We start from the raw sequence: 12148 nt of genomic DNA on the forward strand, positions 1-12148 counted from the left end.
CTACTGAAAGCACGTCTGGAGAGAAGATTTGTATCCAAACCACAATAATTTATAGGCCATAAAGATCTGAGTCTTCAGTGTAAAGTCACCGCTGTGTATGGGTGGGAGCCTCAGTATGAGACACTTTTGCACTGAGTGAAAAAGCGGAGGGGGAGAGGAGCAGGCTTCCTCTCTGACAACATCCTCCTTTCCCTGTATTTATAGAAATTATGTAAATTCTGGAAAGAAGAGTACAGTACGTATGGCATTCATTTTTAAAACTGTGCTATGACCAGTGATCGCTAACTGCTCAAAACATCCTTCTTCTGTTGCTAAAGAAAATAGCCAAATAGAGGTAAGAAGGAGGATAATTTAACTAATTATTTTTTCCTGTGCTGATTCAAACTCAAAAGTAAAAAGCACAAGGCTGAGTTACTTGAGAATTTGAAGATGAAAAAAAGTCACAGACTGAAACACTGAACTGTACAAATCCTAAGAACAAACTAAGATCAGAAATTACATAAAAGTTAAAACCATAAAATGGACTTTCCTTATTCTCACGTTCATTAATAACGTCAGCTCGAGTGAGCTAAATTGCATCAGAAAATATTTAATCTGGCTACACGGAGGACATTTCAGAGAGTTACCACTTTGAAAATCCCTGATGTTGTCCGTGTAATGTGAAACAAAGTATATAAGAGAAAAAAACAGATTTGATTCTTAATAGACAAGTATTATCGCGGTTGCACTTAAGTGTTAAAAAGATGGTGTTTTTTTTTTGCTCTAAAATCCTAACAGATAATTGGCTTAAACGTTTTTTACCTCTTCATAGGTATGTAAATTCAGGCTCGGTGTGTTTGAGAGGAGGTGGATATCAAACTTGGCTACTTAGAATGAGGTACAAAAAGAACCATATTCCATTCCAGTAAAATTTTTACTCTGATCTACTTTGCTAGATTTACCTATCCTGTTATAAAAATACACTTCCTCCTGCTTACAGTGTAGATATAGTCTAAAATTGAATCGAATAACCAGACTTTGTACAAAGAAATAAGTGAAATTGAGAGCAATGTTAATAAGCAATATCCTTTCCTCTACTTTGAAGAGCTTACGGTCCATCTGGTGAACAAACACTACAAGCTTATCTGAACTCCAACTCACAGGCTGACTCATAGACAGTTTAGAAGCACATTCTGTAATCAGCGAAAGACTAAGTTATTTCAGAGTGAAGATTTGCATTTTTCTTGAAAAGTCGTGTCCCTATCACATAAAAATATAGATTTCAGATATATGTTATCAGGGTGAAGGGAAAAAAAGGCATATCTGGGAATGAACTGATTTGTCTAAGGATAGGTATCTCAGATATATTCAATTCTAAAAGAAAAACTGTGAAGAATCCAGAACAATTAGCAAATTTGTGTATATTCCTATGATTTTAAAAAATTGTAACACCTAAGGAATGCACCTTATGAATAGGAAAGACTGAAGGAATCGGAGTTGTTTAGCCTGGAGAAAAGGAGGCTGAGGGGAGACTTTATCGCTCTCTACAGCTACCTGGAAGGAGGTTGTAGCGAGGTGGGGGTTGGTCTTTTCACGCAAGTAACAGGTGATAGGACAAGAGGAAACGGTCTCAAGTTGTGCCAGGGGAGGTTCAGACTGGATATTAGGAAAAATTTCTTCACTGAAAGGGTTGTCAAGCATTGGAAGAGGCTGCCCGGGGAAGTGGTTGAGTCGCCATCCCTGGAGGTATTTAAAAGATGTGTAGATGTAGTGCTGAGGGACATGGTTTGGTGATGGACTTGGCAGTGCTGGGTTAATGGTTGGACTTGATGATCTTAAAGGTCTCTTCCAACCATAACGATTCTATGAAATAGGCCACAAGCATGAGCAGTGTTTTATGAGCAATCTGCAGTGGCAGTATCTTCCTGAGGTCTGGGCTTCTCCCCTGAAGTGGAAGATTCTTTTTTTTCCTTTTCCTTCTATCAGTAGCAGGAACAACATACCACCCCTAACCATTTTAGTGAAGCGCTGTGCATATGGAGGACTTATACCTGTTCCTTGGGTTGCTGGCAGTCTTACTGGTCTATGCATCAAATCTGAAAAACAGGGCAGGGAATTACTCGTTGAGAGGCTAATAAAAATTTCACGATCTCAGACTACAGTTCAGTGTTCCCAACTCATTGCTTTTTGTTTTCAAACACTGGTGTATTGCTATACTTTAAAGCTAGGAGAAATGTATCTTGATATTTTGGAACCACAGCACTGTCATTAACTTAATGTTCTCCAATTTGGTCATTTATATACCACTCAGGTATACTGTTCCACGAATACTCACTATTCCATCACTTTTTTCATAAACAAACAAAACCCCAAGATGTACTCATTTTACATCTAGGTACTGTCCATGTGAGTTATAAAAGCCAGGTTCTCTCTTAGCATGCATTGGCAGAACTAAAGTCAACAGAGATGCTACCATTGTGTGAAAGAAACACCTTTAACTCTGGTGGTTCTGTAAAACTTGAGATTCCAGCAAGCCCTTCTTAATCCACTCTTGTTCCATTTTGCCACTTAATAATTTGCAAATGCAAATTCTGGTGTTAACGTATATGCAAAAGTCAAATTTTTAACACCAACATTTCATTCTAGCAGTACCTACAAACTAGCAACATAAATAATCCTTATTTTTCAATTCTGGGTCAGTATAGTCAAAGACAATAAAAGCAGTTACTTTTCTATGTTCAATTTCTATAAAATATGTAATATGTATGTGGAATATATATTACTTCTTCCTTCTGAGAGATGAATACAGTTCAGGACCTTGGCATATGCTCCACTTCAGGAAGTGAAGGAAAACAGACAAATTATTCCCTTCACCATCACATTAGAGCATTCCTTTTTCTTTATAATCTCTTAGCGTATATAACGTTTTACTACCAATGAGGGAAAGTGTCATGGATATGTACTTTATATACAGCTCTCAGTGTTGTGACAGCTTTTTCTTTCAGCCAGTGGTCGAAGATAATCACGGAAGGATTACCCATCTGTTCTTGCCATGTGGCATTCTGTCTTCGGTAAGGAGATATTGCAGTTCACAGCGTCCTGCAGTTCTTTTTTCTGATGTCCTCTCATTAACTAAAAATTGTATTATTATCCTTCTGAGTTACTAAGTTGGAAAGTCTGGAAGACTCATGAAGGTGACCTACTTTGGATTATCTAAGTTAGAACCAGACGCTGACTGTTGCAAATAGCACTTTGTTTAGATGCAGAAGGAACTGGTTTCCTTGGCTTCGGCTTTCATTCTGGGTTTTCTTTTTTTTTTGTCTTCCCACTTGATGGAAAAAAACAGGTGATACCCAAAAAAGGAAAATCAAAGGGGAGGAGAAGAAAAAAAGAGACTTTTTCAAGAAGACTGACACAGGAGGTTGTGTTTATGTGATTAGTCAGTTTTTCAAAACACCAGCAGAGAGTTTTTTAGACTAGGTTTATTACAAAGACATACCAATGCAAAGTACGTGTAGAGGTTTCTTCCAGCAGTCACCTGCAACGTTTTCCATGGGTATGAACTTTTATTTGAGACATCACTATCATTTTCTGCTGAAATAATAATTAGAAAGGAAACAAGCCTTTTAAAGAAGATTCCAATACTCTCTCATTTTGCCTAACACTGAAAAATACAGTATTTTAAAGACAAATAACTTTCATTCTTGAGCTTCTGACACAAGTTCACCTGTATGAAAGCTTGCTATAAAAAATACCTAATAAAATAGCATGGCTGTTCTTCATAAACGGGGCTATTTTGTGGTAATTGATTTAATGCAACGTTTTATGTCAGGGAACATTGTTTATGATATCATGTCAAGCCCACTGCTGGCAGCTTCAAGAGATCATTTGCCTGCCACTGAGGCACTCCTGTCCCTTGACCACACTGGGTAGTCCCACAAAAAACAGTGTGCTAGGTAGAGCTGGTCCTATATGTCCATGCGTGACAGTGACATTTTGCTGAACCTTTGCATAAATTCCACAAACCCTACATCAGTTTGCCTGGGGAGGGGCGGGGGGGGGGAGTGCGAGCATGCCGTTTACCTCCTGGGAGAGAGGAACAGAAGGGGCAGCCTGCATTTCCTGCTGCAGTCCTAGCAGCCAATTTAGTAAAGAAGCATTTCAGTTTACCTCTGAAATTGGTCTGTCAACACCACAAGCTTATCAAGGATATTATAAACCAAAGACAATTATAGAAATTTAAGCAAACAAGCTCGATAACTATCATTAATCTTGCTGCATTCAGATAGGCATTAACAAAAGGGGGTGCAAAAACCTGCTTGGCTATAATTTGCATGCTACAAGAAAAGGAAGTATTCAGACAAGATATTTGATGTGCCTTAAAAGATACACAGTTTTTGGAGGAGTGAGGTATTAGTCCACGTACGACAAAGATGACTGTGTTGTACACTATATGATTCCTCATTTTAATAGCTTTTGAATTTGTATAACTGGTAACACATTGTAAACACTTATTACTGAACATGAATCAGGGAAGATTTTGGTAAAGGTAATACTTCCTTTATGATTTTTGAGAATTACTCTCCTATTTAAGGGTTCAAGCACCGACTTTTACCTATGCCCCAGATCTTCCATCACAATGAAAAACCTCCATAATAGGACCAAAAGATGTGAGATTAATTGAAAATCTAGCAAACGTACTCCTCCAGGGAAAAAGTTCCCATCTTTGCAAAACAAGAAGGCAGGTTCTTGAGGCCCTATGCAACTGAGGAGCCAGAGGAAAACCTTCTGAACTAGCTAACTAACATCAGTTTTGCAGTAGCAGACAGCAGAATTATCTTGAAAAGATCTACATCTGTATCGTTTTGCCCTCATAATGATTTCTGCTTTGATGAACTAAAGGACTGGGAGGAAAAAGAGCTGGTAAACCAATGTGTCCACATCAGCAGCATCATCCAAAACATACCAGTGGCCTGCAATTCACAAAGCCATGCTGCTGACCGTGCCTCAGCAGTGGCTACTAAGTAGTGACCACTTGCACGCATGTGTAATCAGTGGTTTGTTCACTGGTTTGCATGCCTGCAGCTGCACAAATTATGTACGTATGGAGACGGCCGAGTTACACCGCATTACAGCACATACTGTTGTAACCACCTTTAAGGAAAAGATGTGGTTTGGTGCCCATCATCATGGCTCCATCTGTTTTGAAAACTGATACTTACCTCACGTAAGAGCACTGTAGATGTGCTGACTCTTCAGCACAAGCCGCTGGAGGTAGCGGCTTGCTTGCTCTCTGTGGTCTCACTAATGGAGATTATACAGGAGATACTTGTATGACTGCAGTTCTACCTTTTGGGTAGTACAGGTTCTTGCCATGACAACTCAGTGCTGAAATTACTGGTTCCTTCCACCCATTTTACTATTAAGTTGTGGGTATGGCACACGTCTGACAACTTGTTTGCCTGGAGAACATTCTGCTCTGAAAGGCCAAGAGGCATCTGCCACAAAGGGTAACTGTTCTGGCAGTGACATGATGTGCAGGAGACATCCAGTTTTCATGTAAGAAATAACGCACTCTCCCATAACCTACCACAGGTATGTAATGCATGTGCTATATTGCAGAATTACTCAAATATCTGAATGTTCATATGCGCAAAATTCAGGTATGTTCATGTATGGGCATTTTTTTAATAGACAAATAGATGCCATGGGTAAAAAACCTTACCTCAGAGAATACAGATTACAATAGTTTGCCCCAGAAGTGACGTTAATAAGTGTTACCTTTCTTGTAAAGACAGAGAAGATTTAGAAAAGAAACTAAATATTAGTCAGTGAAAGGGAAAATAAGTAAGTAGACCCTACAGTGATTACATTGTGCTCTTAAAACAATTCAAATATACTTCTGTTGTCTCTGTCTTTGACACTAAATTACAGTATAAAACAAATTCTCCAGGAAGTTCATAAAGCAAGTTATTTGTATGTAATGCACAAGCCACCTTTAAAATCAAACAAAATGTTAAGTTATGATGAATTTTAATTCTGATTAATTCTGAATAAATTTTGGCAACACATAAATGATCCAATTCAATACAATACGTATTCTCAGCAAAGTGCCTATCACAATAGAAGGCTCTCTTTTGCTCCACAATGGCTTCTAATAGGTAGTTGCAATTTTATGTAATAGTGGGACACACCTTTCTTGATGGTTAGTGAAAACAAAGTTTTGCATTAGGTTTTTCCTTTTCCTGAAGAACTATTACAATAAAATATTTCAGATCTCTTATGACCCAAATAAACACCTGGAAATTCCTGTAAATTCAAAGAATTAGGTCTCAACCCAGAAACGCACTTAATGACATGTATGATCCCATTGAATTTGGTGGCATATGCAAAGGCTTCAAAGAAAGCATGTACTTATGAGCTTTGCTGAGTTGAGACCTTACAGAATGATGCTATGCAAATCAGGTTAAAAATATTCAGAAACTAAACTTGACTTGAAATGGAATGTAACCACTGATCAACAGTGATTTCTTAGGCTCTTTTTTTTTTTATGTAGTTGTAAAACAAAATGTAGTTGTACGGGTTGTTTAAATTGTTCTTTTCCTACCTGCATATTCAGAAACATTTTTCAGGTTGCTGTTCACTAGTAGGTGGGAGGTGTTTTTTTCCTGGAAATTTATATGCAACACGTTATTGTCTCTGGATGAGCTTTGCCTGTGGCTGAACTAGGAAACAAACTGCCCAGCTCAACAAAAGCTTATGTGATTTATCTGAGGAGAGATGCATTTCTCCTCCATTGCAGACCTATGACAGAAAACCTCGGAGGAGCACAATAGGGAGGGAGAGTCATCAGCATCCCTGTTTCTCCTTGCTTAGCAGTGGCCCGATAAGCTTTTGCTTAGGAAATGAGCTTCTGTAATTCATTTGGCTAACGGCAAACATCTTCACATTTCTTAAGAGAGGAGTATTTGTATCCAAGTCCCACGGGGACACCCAGACTGAGAGCTGGTCTAGTCCCTAATCAGCTCATGCAGAGAGTACTCTGGAAATGTTCTGATTTGCTATGCAGGCAGGTCCACACCATAGTCACGATCCCAAATCTGTTCTCCGGCACTGTTGCTGCTCCAGAAAGCAGGATATAGCCAACTCTTAACACAGATATTATGCCTGCATGTGCACACCCATTTGTTTGAATATATATCTCTACATTTAATTGGTAAAACTATTGCTAAAACATTGTTGCAAATACACTCATAAAAAAACGAGATTGCAGCTGGCTGGTAGCACAGGTTGGTTGCATTTCATAGCCTTAATCTCTTCACCTCACTTCGCCCACAACTTCCATCATCACCATTATCTGTTTGCAATCTCAGAAGGAATGCCAAAGACGAAGCTGGAGTCTGACCCCATCCCTTTGGAAGGACCCTCTTCAAGTCAGTCCTTCTAAGTCACTGGCTTAAGGGCAGAGGAAAAAACCCAGACCTTTTCACTATTTTTAGTACATAACTTTTCTGTGACTAAACAAAGATTTGTTTCACATACTGTCAATCTGACATCTGTTTCTAGCATTAAAACATAAGAAAAAAGCCAGGGTACTATACATTTGTTAATGATCAGTTACTATTTATAAAATATATTTAAGTGAATAAGGTAATTTGCTTGTTAGCCAGCAGAGAGGCTCTAAGTTTCTTCTCCATCAGTTACGTACAGGTAAATCTCATACTTCTATTCCCTCTTCAAGTCCAGTCCTCCAGATCTACTCAACTATAGCTGACATACAACACTGAAACTTCTGAAACGGACACAGTCTTGCCTGGAAACTGAACCCACGTATTTGGTAGCTCATTTTTCTAGATGAACTATACTGAAACAGATTCTTGTCTCAGACTTAGATTTACCTGAGCACAGATGGAAAATTCAAATAGGATCTGTAACATTTTTTTTAAGCTCCATGTTGCGAAGGAGGAGTCGTATTATGCGTTTCATGCATTAGTCTCTCCTTTGTGCTGCACATAATTGGCAGAGCTTTTCAGTGAAAAACTATCTGGCCAAATTCTCTTACAGCCTCATGCTCTGCAAAAATCTGTCTTAAATTAAGCTATATTAGGATTAATATTCAAGTTGACTCTGCGCTCATATGAAAAATGTATTTAAAAAGCTCTACCAGATACAATCCTTTTCACTTGACTTTGTTCCCTGCTGTTGTTGGTCTCTTATGGGATTTCTTGCAGAGTGGTTAAGTGATCTATACTGAGTTTTCAAAAGCAAAGATAATAAGAGCTCTATTCATGGGTTAAACACTTAGCTGCTTTAATACAAGATGTGTAGGAGCAGCCCCTAATGACATTCAAATCTTGTTATTGCTGTGCTTTGGTGTAGGATGTACTTGGTTTTGTGGCTGCAAGAAGCAATTGTCAGAGATGACTATAAATCCTGAACAGCAAATAAATCCCACAGCATGTACAAATTATGCCTGATTCTGCTCTTACAGCAGCGTATACCTCTGGACTTCACTGTGCTTGCTCCTGACTTACACCAATGTGAGTGAGATACTACAATCAATGTACCACACCTACCGTTGTGTCTGACTTGAGGGACATCAGCTCTTAACTTCATATTGGCGTAAAACTTCTAACCCTTCCTTTGCAAAAGACTGCTGCCTATTCATAGTGTCTTGGCTTGTGAGCATTCCCCTAAAACCAGTATTGTGGCAAGCTCTGAGCCTTCAGTATTTCTGGGTCACATGTCCAGCTTATTTTTCTTATGTTCTCCATGGCTTGCTAGCACCCCCTTTGCCTTCCCCCATTCTAAACTAGCAAATTTGTTAATATGGTAGAGAAAAGCCAAATTTTCTTCCAAAGAAATGCAGATTCTAGCCAAATACATATTAAAAAAATGTCATTGCTCTCTGTGCCTCTGAAACCTTATGAACCATCTTTGCCACATGGAAAAGTTGTACTAGACATAGATGCAGAGGCATATCACAACAGGCTTGGTTTTACTCATTAATGCATGAAAGACATTAAGCACAAATATTAGAACCCTAAGCAAAACATAAAGAAGGAGCTGCTTGAGAGCCAGGCTCATATTCATAACACAAAAGCTAGCTGGATTAACGGATTAAGAGGTCTATTGATATTAGTTCCATTTGTTTCACACACAGAGTAAGAGATTAGAAAAGAAATTAAGACTAGATGGAGAATCACTGGTTGATTAAATAGAACTGTAAAGTTTATTGCTAATTAAGGCCAAAGTATTTAAAGGTGCACAAGTGAATCTGGTGTCCAAATGCCACTGAATTTCAATGGATGTTGAACGCATGTAACCAATTTAAGTCTCTTTGAAGAGGATGGTGTAAACTTTGCTCCATTAGCAATCCTAACATGGTATATGAAAAGGAAACACAGGCACCTGTTAGCCAGATAGAGAATTTGTGCGTTTTAAATGGCAAAATAACTTTCTGAATGACCACAGGCATTTTCTGTTTCACGTGGTACAGTACCAAGTGTTCTAGGTGTCAGAATAACCTTTAGAAAGGTTATGCCACCCAATCGACTGCAATCACTGCACTGCTTAAGCAGCCTCAAGTGCTACCTGATTCGACGATGACAAAATGAATCATTCTACCATATGAGCTCTGAAATGCAGAGGAAGCGTTCCAAAGATATAAGCGCAAGATGCAATGGATACTTGCAGATCAAATATAGGTGAAATTCATAATACTGCATTTCCCTCAAATTTGTTCACGTTTCCTTTACCATCACTAGCTTGGATTATGATTTACGTATTTGGTATGTGTGTCATTATAAACAAAATATTTCACTAAAAATTAAATATGACGAAACTAGACATATAGATTTTAAATTTGGTATGAATCACAGTCACTACCATCAACTCAGGAACAGGTCCTTAATCCACTTCCGCTGTGTAGTGTAATCAAAACAACAGTTTTAAGTGCTTCTTCCCATCTCTCTCCCACTTCCAATTTTCAAATTCAATGTGTTTGTTCAAATACCTAAGTCATCTCCTTACAAACAATAGACGGGGATTCATTTGGAAACAGTTACCATTCCTCTAAGTAATCTGGTATATTTAGGGTTTTTTATTACTGCATGGCTGAGATGAAATCACCAAGTTTATCATAGGCTAAGAGCACACAGAGGATAAGTTAATGTAATTCAGCTGATGCACAGTAAGTTTCAAGATGCACGGAAAAGTTACACTGGACTAAACTCAGGTGTAAATTCTCATTACTATTCATAAGACCGTAATTCCTGTAGGGATAACAGGGTCTTCTGTTTTAGTTTAAGGTACTTAGGGAAAGGGTAACACTAAACTGAGAAAGTCAGCGTGGATAGAGAGCGTATGACTGATAAAACATTCATATGCAGACAAGTCCCCTCTGAAAATACAGCCAGGGACACTGACTGCTGGCCTGGGGACCAGGCTGGAGACACACATCATCTCCCCATCCAGCTGTCTTAGTGGGAGGGATCATCAATGCCAGCCACTTGTCACCACTCCCTGGTGGAAATAACTCTATTGAATACATTTACAGGAACACTCCTACAGTTCTTCAAGCAAATTTGTCTGAGATAGCTCAGACTATCCATTTAAAAACTGTTTAAATTTGCCCAGTTGGCTCTGTCAGAAGCCTATTAGACAGCACTCTCGCAAAGTGCTCTCCTTCAGAGCAGTAGTAAAGAGCATTTGAGGATGGTGACCGTGTCCTTTGACACAGCTGGATTGGGAAGGAAGTGGAAAGGAGCGAAAAGAGCAGCTCCTCCCTGGGTTTCTAAATAATTGTGCAAAAGGGCTAAAAAAAGCACTTAGTCTTACTATAGAGAAACAAAAACCAGTACCCTGAATGAGCGGAAACCCTTCTAGCTCTGCTGCTGTTTGCCTCACATTGCCGTTTGTTTTCTCTTTTGGATTAATCTGTGAAATATCATCATTGACCAAGCACAATAACTGAGACCCAGCAACAAAAGCACAAGTACCATGGGAACTGTCAAGAACCTTTGGAGGAAAAAGCCCTGTACTCTTTATAACGTATCAGGAAATATACCCATCTACTATTGTGTTACTGTTTTAGAGGAGCCTCCGAGGTTGGCTTTCTTTACCAGTAAGACAAGATATTGTTTACCCCCTGTAACTGCATGTCAGAATTACAGCTTACTGTCAGATAACTTTAGCAGTGGTGCAAATTTAAACTGACGTGCAATATCACAAATGGGCCATAAATAATTAGGAAGGAGAATCACATAATATATTTGCACTTAGTACATATAAATACATAGGGAAAACATTTCAAGTTGACAAAATGGCTTTGAACATCTCAAAATGGCTTTTCTTCTTTTTTTATAGATGAATAGTTCACCCACTGAATTTTGAGATACTGCTGAAGATATGAGAAAGGTGAGAAGTCAAAAAAGAAAGGTGGTAGGGCTACGGCAACACAAGGCAATAAAGACACACACAGATCATGAAACAATAAGCTGAGGTGGGCTGCTCCAGCTGCTGAAGGGATCCGTAGACAATGCTGAAGCCAAGCAGCCCTTAGACAGGTGTAGACCCTACCAATGACTCTGACCTGTCTATGTGGTCAAGAGACATACCCATAGCTTCATCAGAAGAAGACAGGGGGTAGGGGGGAAGAAAAGTTTAATTTGCTAAATAACATTAGATACTGGCGAGAAAAGTAATAATTAAAGTAAGTCTCAAGACATGTCTCTTGTTCGCTGTGTACAGTTTCTCCACTCCGTTCAGAGTATTGCCTGTGCCAGCATAGGGAAGAGCTGTCTCTGAAGTCCAGTTAACATCTCTTTTTCCTCTTTCCTCCCCACCGTCACTAGATCTGGGCAAAAGATTGTTTTTTAATCCTTCCTGCTGCCACCGACAAATAAGCCATAATAATTCAGTCTCTGCACCTGGGAAGTAACATGTAACAGCATATAAACCAAAGCAAATTACCTCCCAACTGAAGCAACGAGGCACCCATGAGGGTAGAACAGTAAGAACTTTATCCTTGGCCTGTTCCTGAGCTGATGTAGATTTATAACACCTCTTACTAAAAGCCAATGTACAAACCCTTTATCTAAGTCCTTAACACGGTATGGAGTAACACTGGAGATGCTAAATTCTATGACACAACCGATCTGACTGCATG

The sequence above is a fragment of the Larus michahellis genome, chromosome 8 (assembly GCF_964199755.1).
Source record: "Larus michahellis chromosome 8, bLarMic1.1, whole genome shotgun sequence".
NCBI classification, from domain to species: Eukaryota; Metazoa; Chordata; class Aves; order Charadriiformes; family Laridae; genus Larus; species Larus michahellis.